Raw genomic sequence first — 17,627 nt, forward strand, 5'->3', positions numbered from 1 at the left:
CCACAATCTGTAACCACATGGCCTGACATATCCCCCACTCTACCATTACCATCAAGGCAGAGGATCAAACCTGGTTCAATGTGGGGTGCAGGAGGGCATGCCAGGAGCAGCACCAGACATACCTAAAAATGAGGTGTCAAACCTGGTGAAGCTACAAAACAGGACCACCCTTATGCCAAACAGCATTAGCAGCAAGTAATAGGCAGAGCTAAGCAATTCCACAACCACATCTAAACTCTGCAGTCCTGCCACATCCAGCCATGAATTGTGGTGGACAATTAAACAACTCACTGGAGGAGGAGGCTCCACAAACACCCCCATCCACAATGATGGACAAGCCCAGCACATCAGAGCAAAAAATAAGGCTGAAACATGTGCAACAATCTTCAATCAGAAGTGCCAAGTGGATGATCCATGTCGGCCTCATTCGGACGTCTCCGGATGTCTGATTTTCACAGTAACTTCATTGCACTGTTAATGTAAGCCTACCTGTGACTAATAAATAAATAAACCATAAATAAACCATAAAAAGTCAGTCTTCAGCCAATTCAATTGACGTGATGCCAAGTAACAGTTGAAGGTGTTGAATACTGCCAACGCTATGGACTTCGACAATATTCCGTGAAAGTTGTGAAGACTTGCACTCTAGAACTGACCCAAGTGAGGAAGTGGGGGTGGGGGGGTGAGGGGGAGGTGAGCAATAGAATAAATATTGTCGTGAGCTAGAGAGAGAGGATGAGCATTGTCAATGGGGAAGAGATGGTATAGTGTTGAGGGTGACAGTTCCTTTTAAAAACTGTTTGTCAGTGAACTGAAAATGGACCTTAAGGAGGTGTGTCTTCAGTTCATGATGGAAAAAAGTGGGTATGATTTGCTGGAATTACCCCTGCTATGAGGCCTCCTGAGTCTATTGGCTGCTGGATCACTGCTGGTACTAAGACTGGAAGATGCCAAGGCCCCAGCATAAAAAAAGGTAAGTGTACAGTTTCAAATCATAGTCAGCAGCAGGTGTACCCACTCTGTCACTGGCCAGAAGATCTGGCCCATGTGGTTACTTCTGCGAACTGGCAAGCATTCAGGTGAAAGATCAACATTCAGATGAGTTAAAAAAAAGTTTGTCCAATGGAATAAAAAGGTAGATAGAGTATATTTCAGACTATTGAAAGGATAACCTAGTATAATATCAACATCTAAATGTTTGGTCTTTTCCCATTGAATAGGAAAGTTCTGCTGGCTGTTGGTTTTCTTGGGAAGTTTTATGGACTCTTGACTGTGATCCAACTGTCTAATCTTGTTTATTTTTGTTTACTTTGTTTCCTCAGAGTTTTATGGGTTATTTAATAGATTCCAACTATAATAATAGGGCCATTCATAAAGTGGATAATGGGTGTCGAATAATGGTGAGGGGGAGGGGTATTTTTAAAGTAGTCAGAAAGTACAACTGCACATAAATAAACATCAGCCAAGGTTTTTTAGAGGATGCAGGCCTTTCAACCTGCCTGCTTTATTTAAACTTGGTCTGCCTTCATTCTTGTCTCCAGTTCCAAGCTCATTTGTGGCCCAGACCCTCGGATGATCATGCCGACCAAGACAGATTTGGGATCATGGGATCAGTGGGATTTCCTGATTTCTGCCTCTGATGCAAAAATCCAGCCCATATTTGCAGACACACTCACTTGTGGACAGCATGGTGGCACCGTGGTTAGCACTGCTGCCTCACAGCACCAGGGACCCGGGTTCGATTCCAGGCTTGGGTCACTGTCTGTGCGGAGCCTCCACGTTCTCCCAGTGTCTGCGTGGGTTTCCTCCTGATGTTCCAGTTTCCTTCCACAGTCTGAAAGGTATGCTGGTTAGGTGCAATGGCCATGCTAACTTCTCTCTCAGTGTACCCGAACAGGCGCTGGAGGGGAATTTCACAGTAACTTCATTGCAGTGTTAACGTAAGCCTACTTGTGATCTATTTCAATTTACCTAGCACTATTTAGTGGTGATCGTAACGTCTCTTAGAAGTCAAGTGGACACTCATGAAACTGCAAAGACCTACAGTTTTATAAAGACTTAACAGTGTACATGTGAGTCTGGTGTGTGCACTTGTTTATTACTGGTGTAAATTGGTGTGGTTTAATAAGAACATAAGAACTAGGAGCAGGAGTAGGCCATCTGGCCCCTCGAGCCTGCTCCGCCATTCAATAAGATCATGGCTGATCTTTTTGTGGACTCAGCTCCACTTACCCGCCCGCTCGCCATAACCCTTAATTTCTTTACTGTTCAAAAATTTATCTATCCTTACCTTAAAAACATTCAATGAGATAGCCTTAACTGCTTCATTGGGCAGGGAATTCCACAGATTCACAACCCATTGTGTGAAGAAGTTCTTCCTCAACTCAGTCCTAAATCTGCTTCCCCTTATTTTGAGGCTATGCCCCCTAGTTCTAGTTTCACCTGCCAGTGGAAACAACTTCCCTGTCTTATCTTATCTATTCCCTTCATAATCTTATATGTTTCTATAAGATCTCCCCTCATTCTTCTGAATTCCAATGAGTATAGCCCCAGTCTACTCAGTCTCTCCTCATAAGCCAACTCTCTCAACTCCAGAATCAACCTAGTGAATCTCCTCTGCACCCCCTCCAGTGCCAGTATATCCTTTCTCAAGTAAGGAGGGCAAAACTGTACACAGTACTCCAGGTGTATCCTCACCAGCACCTTATACAGCTGCAACATAATCTCGCTGTTTTTAAACTCCATCCCTCTAGCAATGAAGGACAAAATGCCATTTGCCTTCTTAATTACCTGTTGCACCTGCAAACCAACTCCTTGAGATTCCTGCACAAGGACACCCAGGTTCCTCTGCACAGCAGCATGCTGCAATTTTTTACCATTTAAATAGTAGTCCATTTTGCTGTTATTCCTACCAAAATGGATGACCTCACATTTACCAACATTATACTCCATCTGCCAGATCCTCACCCGCTCACTTAGATTATCTATATCTCTTTGCAGACTTTAGCGTCCTCTGCATGCTTCCTCTGCATGCGTCCTCTAATGCTTCCAGTTGGTTGAATTAACTCAATACTCAACACAGAAATGCACTTGGGGTATCTGAGAATGTTAACTCTGTCTTTCGAAAACACGTGTTGAGTATTTGGTTTCTACTTTGTGTAAAATAAATCTGACATTGAAGCACTGAAGTAAAAATCATGAGGTAATCTGAAAAGAATTTCATTTCACCCTTTGGATCTCTGCTGGATGTTTTGTCTTGATGTGACTTGTCATTTTCAGACAAGTTTTTACAAATTTATTTATTAGTGTCACAAGTAGGCTGACGTTCACACTGCAATGAAGTTACTGTGAAGATGCCCAAGTCACCACACTCCGGCGCCAGTTCAGGTATACTGAGTGAGAATTTAGCATGGCCAATACACCTAACCAGCATGTCTTTTGGACTGTGGGAGGAAACCAGACCACCTGGAGGAAACCCATGCAAACACTGGGTGCAGACTCTGCACAGACAGTGACCCAAGCCAGGAATCGAACCCTGGTCCCTGATGCTATGAGGCAGCAGTGCTTACCACTGTGTCACTGTGCCACCTTTGCTTACAGATGGTAAACAAGTGATATGATTTAAGCACACACTTTCCCTTTATTAGCATTTGAAGATAATTTGTTCACATGGTATTATAACTGATTTCTAAAACAGAGTTGGGAGTTTCATATTGTTTTTCATTTTATTAAACATAGATGAATTTCGGTACCAAATGTGACTGATGACTAATCTCTTTCCTTGCTTTGCATTAAATTCTCTTTTAAAATGTACTTTCCTGTTGTGACAGAGAGCTAATCAAAGTAGGAAAGACAAGTCAGCCCTGTGCTCACAGCTTGTGGAGCTAACAAATTGTGACCATTTCAAGCAGTGCTCAAGCAAAGGAGGATCAGTGGAATGAAAGTCTTTCGGTCAATATTTAAATCAGCATTTAGTCATCCAGCAGGGCCTAATTATATGCCATACAACCAAATAAAATACTTGTTGCTGCCTTGCTAATATAAATCTGTGTTGGTATCTGTGTTCTTGCTGGTGCACATTTTGAAATCAAATCTTATGCACTACTTAATATTAAATTGACCAGTAGACCAACTGACAGCATGCAAACCTCTATGATCTATAGCTGGTATGGTTCCCCTTTTCTCCATATCTTTCCTACCTATCTGATATCCCAGATCAACTTTTCTTATTTATGAGAGTGTGAGACACAGACATTCATATTCCCTTTATTCATCTAATCTGTCTTGTTAGCTCTATGGATGCATCATTCCTAGTTGTATTTAATGCTGCAATCTTCATAGAAAATAAATAGGACAATATATTTCCTTGAATCATTCAATTATCCTTGCACCCTGCAGCAATGTAACCAGCAGTAATACTGCAAAGGTCAAAAATGCACTAACTTCTTCCATGAAAAATTGATATCCCTCAGTCAAATGGCTCACATTTATCACGCCTGCAAAATATGTGCTCTTGTGAAGATTTAATGGTTTGTTTCATATGAATATAAAAATGCTACACTACCGTGTATTATGGCTCTATTTAAAATATGAATCGGACTGCTTGACTGATAGTATGGAGATCCAACTTATTCCACTATTTATGTACTTAAAGACGCAGAATTTCAGTACAGAATTTAAAAAAAGTGATGCATTCATTTTTATCACCTTTGGTGTTTGGTGTCATAAATATTGTACTTCTTGATAAAATACACAAAGCTCAGTTATCAGTAAGGCTGAAAAGTAGAAATCAGGAAAAAAACTTTAATTTCTATAGCATCCTTCACGACCTCAGAATATCGCAAGCTGTTTAACAGCCATTGCTCTACTCTCAAAGTGCAGTTATTGTTGGAATAGAGCAAGTGTGGCCAGCTATTTGCACTCATCAAGATCCCACAAACAGCAATGCATTAATGATAGTTGTACAGACACAACCTGCTAATGTTGGTGTGTGGGTAAAATTAGTAAATAAAAACAGAAAATGTTGGCAGTACTCAGCAGGTCTGGCAGCAACTATGAAGAGATGAAAGGTCACCAACCTGAAATGTTAGCCCTGTTTCTCTCCAAAGATACTGGCCAGAATATTTTGATACTGGGCAGCACAGTGGCACAGTGGTTAGCACTGCTGCCTCACAGCGCCAGGGACCTGGGTTTGATTCCTGGCTTGGGTCACTGTCTGTGTGGAGTTTGCACATTCTCCCCGTGTCTTTGTGGGTTTCCTCTGGGTGCTCTGGTTTCCTCCCATAGTCTGAAAAACGTGTTGGTTAGGTGCATTTACCCAAACAGGCACTGGAGTGTGGTGGCTCGGGAAATTTCACAGTAACTTCATTGTGGTGTAATGTAAGCCTTACATGTGACCAATAAATAAACTTTACTTTTACAGAATTTTCCAACTGTTAATGCTGGCAGGATCTTCTGGTTCTATCGATGGTGCCCCCCCCCCCCCCCCGCCTCCCTCCCACCCCCCCCCCCCCCAGCCATTCCCCATTGTGGGTTTCCCCATTTCCCATTGACAGTGACGGGACCAGAATATCCTGAAACATGCTGCAGGGAAGCCAGAAAATTTCCCCCACTGTCTGACCTGTTGAGTATTTTCAGCATTTTCTGTTTTTAATTCAGATTTCCTGCATCTGCAGTAATTTCCTTTGTAAAATTGTACATTTTTTTTCTTTTGGACAACAGTGAGCTAGATTTCTCATCATCACATTAATTCTATAATATCCACCCTGTTTATACATAATCTTTTGTAAATGTTTGGCATTCTCTCAAAAAGATAACATACATTCGAACCTAGCTGGAATCAATAATTGCATTACTTCCTAAAAATAATATTCTTACCTAATTAGTTATATTTAAAGGAGATATATCAAGTCAGACCTGTGCTGTCATTTTTTGTTGCATCAATGCACTGTTGTCTTTGTGAGCACAACTTTGTCACCATTTATAAATTTATAAGGGAATAGAAGAGTTGAATAAGAAATAATATGTATTTACAGTACATATTTCACATCTGGACATAAAATGGTTATGCTCTACATCTTTACATGCTGCTACTGAAGGTTGATGTAAGTCTTTTATGCCCGATTGTAAAACATGTACAGGTCAAGGACATAAGAGCAAACGAACTAGGAGCAGCATTAGGCAATTCAGCCTCTGCCATTCAATGATCTCATCTCAACCTCATCTTCACCTTCCTGCCCACTCCCCATAACCTTTTATCCTGATAGCAATTAAAAACCTATCTATCTCCTCTTTAAGTTTGTTTAGTGGTTTGGTGTTCACTGAACTCTGGGGTCGAGAATTCCATAGGTTCATGAGTGAAGTAATTCCTCCTCATTTCTGTTTTAAATCTGCCACCCCTCAGTGTAAAACTATGGCCTCTCATTCTAGAATGTCCAACAAGGAAAAACATCCACTCGACCTCTACCCTGTCAATCCCCTTTAACATCATTGAATCATAGAATCCATAGAGTGCAGAAGGAGGCCATTCAGCCCACCAAGCCTGTGCCGACAACAATCCCACCCAGGCCTTATCCCCTTAACCCCATAGATTTAACCTTCTGATACTAACGGTCAATTTAACATGGCCAATCAACCTAACCCGCATATCTTTGGAGTGTGGGAGTATTCCAGTGTCCAGTTGCCTCTCTGTTGCTGCCAGGTTGCAGAGGAAGGGTCTCCTAAGGGTTGGATAGGCTCGGGCTGGGGACAAGGAGTTTACCTCACCACTCTCCCACAGGATGGTCGGGAGGGGGGGGGGGGGGGGAGAGGAGTGGGGATTGGGGGGGGGGGGGGGGGTGTCCCATGGCTGGACTGACCCTTCTAGCCCTGGAAGGGCGGCTCGGTAGCACAGTGGTTAGCACTGCTGCTTCACAGCTCCAGGGTCCCGGGTTTGATTCCCGGCTCGGGTCACTGTCTGTGTGGAGTTTGCACATTCTCCTCGTGTCTGCGTGGGTTTCCTCCGGGTGCTCTGGTTTCCTCCCACAGTCCAAAGATGTGCGGGTTAGGTTGATTGGCCAGGTTAAAAATTGCCCCTTAGAGTCCTGGGATGTATAGGTTAGTGGGTAAATATGTGGGCGTAGGGCCTGGGTGGGATTGTGGTCGGTGCAGACTCGATGGGCTGAATGGCCTCCTTCTGCACTGTAGGGTTTCTATGATTCTATGATTCTAAGATCACCCATGGCGTGGTGATTTCATACAGTTCTGTGATCAACATCTTCATTCCTGCCTGTCAGGTGTGAAAATGTTGAAATAACCATGTCACTTTAATCTCTATACCCCTGACCACCAGGCAGGATTTCAAATTATTGCAGCACTCCATTCTGCAGCCTGGATTTCCCTTTCTCCCTTCAGAAGCTGCAGGTGTGAGTAGACCCCTTTGAAGTCCTCTGACAGGAGATGTCAATTTTACTGGGGGTTTGAATCACACCTGACAGAAAACACTTTTGCTTTCCCGATGGCATGGGCAATTATTTTCGATTCGGGTGAATCGCATTTAGTCACAAAGGTAGGTTATAATTTCGTACAATCCCTCCAGTGTAGAAAGAGGCCATTTGGCCCATTGACTCTGCACTGACTCTCTGACAGAGTATCTTACCCAGGCCCTGTCCCTATAACCCCACACATTTCCCATGGTTAATCCACCTAACCTACATATCTTGGGACACTAAGGGGCAACTTAGCATGGCCAGTCTACCTACATCTACATCTATGGGCTGTGGGAGGAAAGCAGAGCGCCTGGAGGAAACCCATGCAAACACAGGGAGAGTGTGCAAACTCCACACAGTCACCCAAGGCTGGAATTGAACCTGGGTCACTAGCACTGTGAGGCAGCAGTGCTAGCCACCATGCCAGCCTCAAAGGGTTATCATAAAGGAGGAGAGAGAGGTGGAGAGGTTGAGAGATTTAGCAAAGAATTCCAAGGTTAAAGGCAAGACAGCTGTCAATCATACTGATTGTCGGAAAAACCCATCTGGCCCTATAGGGAAGGAAATCTGTTGTCCTTACCTGGTCTGGCCTACATGTGATTCCAGAGCCACAGCAATGTGGTTGATTCTCAACCGCCCTCCAAAGGCAACTAGCAATGGGCAATAAATGCTGGCCAGCCAGTGATGCCCCTGTCCCAGGAATGAATAAAAAAAATACAGTGAAGGAAGTCTGGGGCACAAAAGAAGCATGTATTGAAGTTCCCCACAGCTAATGGTGGCATTAATTCCTCATTGGGTAAATAACATGAATGTGGAATTAAAAATATGTTGCTTGTAACAGCCAAATAGTTGGAATTGTAATCCTACTATTTTCCACATTGTTATAACACAGGAAGACTGGTGGATAAATGTAGATCTAAATAAAATGCTTCAAGAAGTTCATTAACCTGGGCTGAAGTTTGTTCTCCTATATTCTTTTGTTTAGCCAACAGCACTTAACATCTGGGTGGTATTTATTGAATAAAGAACACATGGGACAGGCTGAGTTCAGTAAAGCGAATAATTTAAAAAAATAAGTGAAGCATGTACAAATGTCAAACATCGTATCAGTCAGAAATGTATGCAACTGTGAAGGCTCTTCCCTCTTATACTGGGTACTGTGTTTATTTTAAAAGGTGTAAAAGTATTTGATTGTAAATTGAAATGACAATTAATTCAACTATTGATCAATACTGGCATTTCCTTTAATACAATTTTCCAGATTAAAGTATATCCTTTTTTTGAATATGGACTGCAATCATCAAAGTAGTTTTACTTCCATGAAAGTTCATTTTCAGTATTTAACATACACCGAGTTTTATTGTAGAACACTTTTTCATTAGGGCACATTATTCTTGTAATATTAATTCTGATGAAAAACCACATGGATGTTGTCTTTATTAAACATGCTTTGCTGTTTCCTGGAATGTCACTCTGTCCAATGCTAGGTTTTAGTCCAGTGAAACCTCATTTGAAACTGTTCCTTTGAGGTTTTCCAGGATACCTAAGATTTCCAAAGTATGGTAATGCAATTCCACAAGCAGAAAGATAATGATCACTTCCATCCAGGTGGATTATTGTACCGTAGCACAATTGAATGTTTTGTACAATGAACATTTAGGAGCACAGGTGTTCAGCGAAGCATTTGGTATGCCTTTACCCCCGAGCCTGCCGTTCTGCTAGAAGTGCTTCTGGCAAGAAAGCTACACTTGTACCACTTGTACCACTCTGCTAGAGTATTTTCATGATCTTCTTATACTTTTTTTATTGGAGTGGATCTGACAATTCGTGTTGGACAATACCATGGAAATGCAAACCTTGTAAAATGTGTACATTCATTCTAGTGTCAGGTCTGAGCCACTGTCCGTTTATACATGCTGGAGTATAAATGTTTCAAATTGAAATGTGCACTCTTATAAGTGGCCTTGGAAGCAGCACATTCATCAGAATGTTACTAGAGCTTGAAGAGTCAAATTCAGAGGACAGGTTGCAAAGTCAAGGCTTGTATTACTTTAACAGTAGAAGATTAAGGAGTAACCTGATTGTGGCGTTTGAGATATTAAATGATTTTGTCTGGTATATGGAGAGAAACTATTTCCACTAGTGTGTCTGTCCAGGACAAAGTGGCACCACCTTACAATTAGATAACATTTCAGGGGTGACCTCCACAAGCACTCCTTCACAGAAAAAATAGTGGAAATCTCTTGCCCCATATAAGGACTTCAATGAGGCCACTGAGATGGGCCTCTTGGAACATGAACTCCCTGATTAAGCTTCCCTAAGTTAATTTGATTTTGTTTATTTGGTTGAACGCTAAAAGATGTCCCTGATTGAGCTTATTATTTTCTGCTCAGTCAGGGAGCCTTTTCTGTATATATAAACTGGGAGTGTCAGGTCTCCTGGCACTCTAGATGCTGACACAGAACCTGTTGCACTCTGTGAACTAGAATAGAGCTTATAAGTAAAAAGGAATCTGGTGAAGGGACACTGGTCTCTGCTTACTTATTTCACCCCAAAAGCTATTAAGCTATAGGCCCATTTAAAAATTAAAAACTAAGATAGATTTTTGTTCAGTAAGAGTGTTAAGGTATATGAAGCAAAGGTTGCGATACAGATAAGCTATGATGTAATTGGACAGGTTGGAGGAGCTAAATGGCCTTCTCCCGTTCCTATGTTCCTAATTCTGTAGGGGACTGACTGTTAGCCTGACTGCAGATGAGAGAATTAACCCTTCCTTTATCTCAGGTTAAAAAAAACCTGCAACGCACGTGTGTTTGCTAGACCACAATGCCATGTTAGGCTAGATATGGGTTTTCAGAAAGAAGGAAAGAGAATACAATGTAAAGAGGGTAACCCCATTATAATGTGACTCATGACAATGACTGGATTAGTCCCAAAACAAGGTAAATAAGTTATTGCTCACGTCCGTCAGCCTGTAACTCAATGAAGAGAGGGTGCAGCTTCAAGCCGCATGGAGATTGACAGGACTGGGCACTACTAATTGGCAGTTGCTTCCAGCTACTTAAATGCCTTAAGGGTGACAAGCCTCAGCTGACTGCTGTGAAAGTGGTTCAGTGCTGTCTCTCAAGATTACAGTCAGGGAAAATGGAGAGAATTGCCTGATCTTGATGCTGCGACTGGTGTGAGAAATGTGTGATCTTCCTTTATTTTCATATCTGACACCCACAACTATCACAGATGTCAAACATAATTTGATGGGACCAGTATGCACTTTGCATGCACACTGTGATGGTGGAATTGGCCGGAAGTTGCAAAGCATTCCTTTCTTTTGCAAAGGATAATAGAGATTTGCGAATTGAGTTGTTGGGTAATTAACACAAATTGCTATTGATTGGAGCAGCACAAAACAGATTATTTTTGTTACCATTAATATGCCAATTGTTGCACTAACTGTATGAGATTTCTGATTACTCTGTAGGGTATAGACATACTGCTTACTTATTCCTCTAATCCTGACTGTGTTGTTACCACTGATTTTGTATTGGGGCCTCTTACTCTGTTGAAACAGACACACACTGGTAAATTGTTGCTGAATGCATTGCAGGCCCCAGCAATTCTTTTCCCACAAACTGTCCATTCATCATCAGCTCAGAAATAGCCTGTTCAAAGTCTGTGTGTGTGTGTGTGGACAGCTTTAGAAACAGGCAGTCAGTTATTAAAATTGCCCCTTTAGTAAACAGTGAACACTCCACCCTTAATCTAACACGAAGCTTCAAGGTAAGCATTGTGTGTTATAACAAGGTGTTTCCTGTTAGTATTGCATTATACAGAAGAAAAATGGAAAAGTTAGGACTCAAGATTCAGCAGTTTTTTGAACCAGAATCTTTAATTAGTGTGTAGTGTATATTAAATTGCCCTGGAGATATGGAAGTTCTTTTTTGATTTTTACACAAGTGAATGAGTGCCATAAATGGACTTGCCTTAATTCATAAGTTCCCCACATCAAAATGATATTTTTTTCTTCAGGTAATCACCATTTTATACCTGGGAGGATGGGCAAATTCCTGATTCTGTCTTCTGTTATGTTTACTATATTCCCCTCAGTAACTTATTATTCATCTGCATTACAAAACTGCCACAAGTGGCAGACATGCCTTCAGAGGCACTGATATTTACCCCTGGAGATGATTTTGTTTGCTTCCAGGGGCAGAAGTATCAACGTCAACAAAAAGGCAAAGGGTGAGCTCAGGAAAATTCCCCACTGTACAATGGATCCAATTAAGCAGACTGGGAAACAGATTGTATTATGCAGTTGCTTCTGGTGGAAGCAAGAGGCCTTGCTTATTTAAAGGTGACTTCTCCATCCAACCTGTGCTCCAAGCTTCTATTGAATAGTCAGCTGAAGTCTGACAATCGCGCTTTAACACACATTTTTTAAAGTTCCATTGAATTAACTTGTTTGCGTACATGACTTTCTGGACAATTTTCATGCAGATGTTAACTTTTTTTTGCTTGGTCAGAGTATTATTTTAAAAATTCGAAATACTGTAAATTAAACACCAGCCTAGTCTAACCTGCATGCAAGGTGTTAAGCTCTGTTAGTTATTGTATTTACTATACAGTAATGTTCATTTTAATGTTTATGAAATACATATAGCTTTACTTGCTGATTGAACCAGTTATTTTAATGATTGCTGTGATGGATCATCAAAGGAGGAAGGGAAATGTTAAATCCAAGCTGAGAGAAGCAGAAGTACAGACACTGGACTTTATTTTAAATTGAATGTACAATACTGGGAAAGGATAATGAATGGCGATAGCATATACGATTAAATGCAGCGTCATTTCCACCACAGGTGTCTTATAAAACATACAAGTATTTTTCATTCAAATTGAAAACAGATAAAATAAACATAGAATTCAGGTATACAATTCATTCTAATAATGCATGTACAGTATCTGGTAAAAGGGAGATGTTCCCATTGTTCTGGAGCTGACAGGATGTTAATGAGCAGAATGGCATTGATCTTTGTTTGAACAACTCCATAATAACGAGTACATTTGTTTGATCGCCCTCCACTTGGAAAGTGAGCTGTGGCTGGAATTTACTAAAACTGTCCATGCTACATCCTGTTTTAGGTCTCGTCATTTAGTGTGGATGATATTGTAAGGCAGCTAGAACTATAGTTTATACAAAATAAACGGCCTGTGAAATTGCTGTGAAAACACTGCATTGTAAGCAGACTCCAAAAGCAATCTATTAATCACTTTCTGCTCTGTGTTGGAAAGTTAACTCATTTTCGAAGTTTAAAAGTTGCTAGCTTTCAGCCAAAATCGCAATCCTAGCATTCATTAATCTTACTTTATTGTATTCAGAACCAAATCAGAAAATATGATGGACATTTATTGTATCCTGTTCTGAAATCTCCTTCAGATTACGTTCACTATCTTGATCTTTTTTCTAAAGCAGCCATGGTAAATAGGCACTTCCAATTCTGTGGACCTTGAAGCCTTTCCGTATACTGAAAGCACCTAGATTATTTTAAAACTTTTTAGCCTTTTATGGATCTTTTTGCCCTCTCTTGACTGCAGTGAAAATAACAGCAAATGTCTTTAATACAAGAAATTGAGTTACACCCAGGAGATTATGGAGATTGTGTTGTGGTTGTTTTTTTTGAAACGTCATGGACAACATGACACAGGACGGCATGGTGGCACAGTGGGTTAGCACTGCTGCTTCACAGCACCAGGGACCCGGATTCGATTCCTGGCTTGGGTCACTGTCTGTGCAGAGTCTGCCTGTTCTTCCTATGTCTGCATGGCTTTCCTCCGGGTGCTCTGGTTTCCTTCCACAGTCCAAAAGACGTGCTGGTTCAGTGCATTGACCATGCTAAATTCTACCTCAGTGTACCCCAACAGGAGCCGGAGTGTGGTGACTCAGGGATTTTCACAGTAACTTCATTGCAGTGTTAATGTAAGCCTACTTGTGATGAATAAATTAACTTTAAACATGGAATAACATCTAAATATTAATATAAATAGATCGCACAACCTCACAGGATCAACTCCTGAAGAAGTCTTTGTAGTCATACATAGGTTAACTGTGAGTCTTTATTGACTCATCGTAAATATAGTATATTTAGTTATACAGTAAAGGGTATAAGCTAGGAGCTGTCGCCATGCTTGCTGGTACACACAGCTCTATCCAACACAACCTACGCTCGGTACAGTTCATATGCCTTTTTACACTACTGTGTGGGCAGTACTGTAGTCAGTCCTACAGAAACCTTATATGTGCCATACCTTGTATTACATCAACTAATGTGATTTTCTTATGGACTGCAGCTCTTGGTAAGTTTATTTTTTTCTATTTACACCTCTTTTGGACACATCTTATTGTTTATTTGCACCATTGATGCACGATTAATCCACTCGGGAGGCTAGATCGTACCCGGGAATAAAGGCTTTTATTCGCAACAAGAATAGAGCATACTGCTTAACAATACTATCCCAGACTAAGGGTCACTAGGAAGTGGCAGTGACCTTTATACTCCTATAAGAAGGCGGAGCCAAATGGAGTGTACCACAGAACAATGCTAACAGGTGGAACACCCCAACTCCAACCCCAACAGTAACAAGAGTAACATATGTACAAGTACCCATAGTGATAACCATCTATGGTTCACCACATTCACCCCTCCTTTAAAAACAAAGGCCGGTGGGGTAAAAAAAAACCAATACGAACTGTCCATATGTTCACAAGTTCAGTCGTATCGGAGGTCCGCACCGTCTCTGCGACCTCCGCAGCACTGGCGGCAGTGCCGGTTCTGGTGACCGTGGTGTCCCTCTCTCCAAGGTGGTATCCAGTGACTCCTCCAGTTCCTCACGCACCGGTGGACCTCGAGGTGGCGACAATCTCCTGGACTCAGGCAAGCTGTACACGGGAGTAAGAGGATTAAGTGGAGGTCCCGATGCTGCCCGCGCCGTGTCAGGAGGGGAGAGAATGGGCAAAGGAATCCTAACCAGGGGAGCGGGAGCGACGGGGGTTTCCATGTCCCCTGCAGGCGCCAGATCTCTGATAGAGACCGTGTCCTCTCGCCCGTCAGGATATGCCACATAGGCATATTGAGGGTTGGCGTGGAGGAGATGGACCTGTTCAACCAAAGGGTCGGACTTGCGGGCCCTAACATGCCGCAGCAGGAGGACAGGTCCTGAGTACGTCAACCAAGACGGCAGTGAGGTCCCAGAGGAAGACTTCCTAGGGAAGGTAAACATCCGCTCATGTGGGGTAGCATTGGTTGCCGTACACAGGAGGGACCAGATTGAACGGGAGACTGGAAGACCCCTAGACCTTAACGCCAGTAAAACAGCCTTCCAGACTGTAGAGTTTTCTCTTTCGACCTGCCCGTTACCCCTGGGGTTGTAACTCGTAGTCCTACTTGAGGCAATTCCTTTAGAGAGCAGGTATTGCCTCAAGTCGTCGCTCATAAATGACAAACCCCTATCACTGTGGATATAAGTGGGGTAGCCGAACAGGGTAAAAAGACTCCGCAAGGCTTTGATGACCGTGGCAGCGGACATGTCAGGACAGGGGATGGCAAAGGGGAATCGGGAGTACTCGTCAACCACGTTGAGGAAATACACATTCCGATCTGTCGAAGGAAGGGGGCCCTTGAAATCGACACTCAGTTGTTCGAAAGGGTGAGTGGCCTTAATGAGGTGTGCCCTGTCAGGCCGGTAGAAGTGCGGCTTGCACTCGGCACATACCTGGCAGCTTCGAGTTATCGACCTGACATCTTCTATGGAGTAGGGCAGATTCCGGGCCTTTACAAAAAGGAAGAACCGAGTGATCCCCGGATGGCAGAGATCATTGTGGAGGGCCTGTAGCCGGTCCTCCTGCACACTGGCAAATGTTCCACGCGACAGGGCATCTGAGGGCTCATTGAGCTTCCCCGGACGGTACATGATATCATAGTTGTAGGTGGAAAGTTTGATTCTCCACCTCAAGATTTTATCATTCTTAATTTTTCCCCTTAACGTGTTGTTGAACATGAAGGCCACAGACCGCTGGTCCGTGAGCAGGGTAAATCGTTTTCCAGCCAAATAATGGCGCCAATGCCGTACGGCCTCCACAATGGCCTGAGCCTCTTTTTCCACAGAGGAGTGCCGAATTTCAGGGCCTTGGAGGGTGCGAGAGAAAAAGGCGACGGGCCTGCCCACCTGGTTAAGTGTGGCGGCCAGGGCGAAATCAGATGCATCACTCTCCACCTGGAAGGGGATGGACTCATTGACAGCGTGCATCGTGGCTTTCGCGATGTCAGCTTTTATCCCTTCAAAGGCTAGGCAAGCCTCTGCTGTCAGGGGAAAAGAGGTAGACTTTATGAGCGGACGGGCTTTGTCCGCGTAATTGGGAACCCACTGTGCATAATACGAGAAGAAGCCTAAGCATCTTCTCAGTGCTTTGATGCTAGTGGGTAGGGGAAGTTCAAGGAGGGGACGCATACAGTCTGGATCAGGGCCGATGACCCCGTTTTCCACCACGTATCTGAGGATTGCTCGGCGGTGCTTGCTGAATACACACTTCTCCCTGTTATAGGTCAGATTCAGGCGAGACGCAGTGCATAAAAACTTCAGGAGGTTGGCGTCGTGGTCCTGCTGGTCATGGCCGCAGATAGTGACGTTGTCCAGGTACGGGAAGGTAGCCCGTAGCCCGTTTTGGTCCACCATTCGGTCCATCTCACGCTGGAAGACCGAGACCCCATTAGTGACGCCGAAAGGGGCTCTTAAGAAGTGGTAGAGACGGCCATCCGCCTCAAAGGCCGTGTATTTTCGGTCCTCTGGGCGAATGGGGAGCTGGTGGTAGGCTGACTTCAAGTCAATGGTGGGGAACACCCGGTACTGCGCAATCTGGTTGACCATGTCAGATATGCGCGGGAGAGGATACGCGTCCAGCTGCGTGTACCTATTAATGGTCTGACTATAGTCTATGACCATCCGGGGCTTGTCTCCAGTCTTGACCACCACGACTTGTGCTCTCCATGGGCTAGTGCTAGGTTGAATGACCCCTTCCCTGAGGAGCCGCTGAACCTCAGATCGAATAAAGATCCGATCCTCAGCGCTGTAATGCCTGCTCTTAGTCGCGATGGGCTTGCAGCCTGGCATGAGATTTGCAAATAAGGAAGGCGGGGTAATTTTGAGTGTCGAGAGACTGCATGTGGAGCGCGCTGGGCAATTTGGAGGCTGCTGTTCTCCCACTGAAAGTGGAGGGAGTGGCCCATCGTACTGCAGGGTCACACTCTTCAGGTGGACCATAAAGTCTAGTCCCAGGAGTACCGGGGCGCAAAGGTGCGGTAACACGAGGAGCCTGAAGTTCTCATAAACTGTGCCCCGCACCGTTAAAGTTACCACACAGCTCTCAAGAACAATAACAGATCGGGACCTCGACGCCATAGAGATTGTCTGCCTGACAGTTTGCACGTGGAGAGCGCACCGTTTCACTGTATCCGGATGGATGAAACTCTCCGTGCTCCCGCTGTCAAACAGGCAATGTGTCAGGCGTCCGTTTACCTCTATGTCCATCATGGACTTGTCGAGTCTGTGAGGCTTGGCCTTGTCCAGGATGATTGACGCCACTGTTGGATCCCGAGTGTAACTGCAGGCAGCTGAGATAGTCGACGACGAGGACCCCTGCTGGTCTTCTGCGGCCGGTGTCGACCAAAATGGCTGCGTCCATGGATCGCACGTGGTCGATGGCGTTGAAAGTGGCGGCAACCGCAGGTCGCACGTGTCTTGCGTCGTCGTCATCAGAAATGGTGGCGCCCGTGAATCGCACGTGGTTGAAGACATCGACGAAGCCGGAGACGAGGAGACGGATCCTGGGGAGTCACACGCAGCACTGCTTGGCTTAGAAGGGGGCTTTGCTCGGCACACTTCTGCATAGTGCCCTTTCTTCCCACAAGCGGAGCAAAATACCGTCCTGGCCGGACATCTCTGACGAGGGTGCTTCGCCAGTCCACAGAAATAGCACCGAGGGCCTCCTGGAGCTGCTGCAGCCGTCAGGTCTGAAGTTGAAAGCATGATCGCGCAGTTCCGAGGAGCCGCCGGGTACTGTTGAGTCGGTGGCTGTACTTGCCACGATGTTCCCACGTGGTCGGTGGGGTA

The 17,627-nt window shown here is 44.0% G+C and overlaps 1 protein-coding gene across 1 annotated transcript in view; it reads left to right on the forward strand.

Moving 5' to 3' along the window:
• Positions 1-17,627, forward strand: part of LOC144494794 (ephrin type-A receptor 5-like) — a 393,151-nt gene that overhangs the window by 95,803 nt on the left and 279,721 nt on the right. The gene's annotated exons all lie outside the window — the stretch shown is intronic.

This window comes from Mustelus asterias, chromosome 6 (genome assembly GCF_964213995.1).
Source record: "Mustelus asterias chromosome 6, sMusAst1.hap1.1, whole genome shotgun sequence".
NCBI lineage: Eukaryota > Metazoa > Chordata > Chondrichthyes > Carcharhiniformes > Triakidae > Mustelus > Mustelus asterias.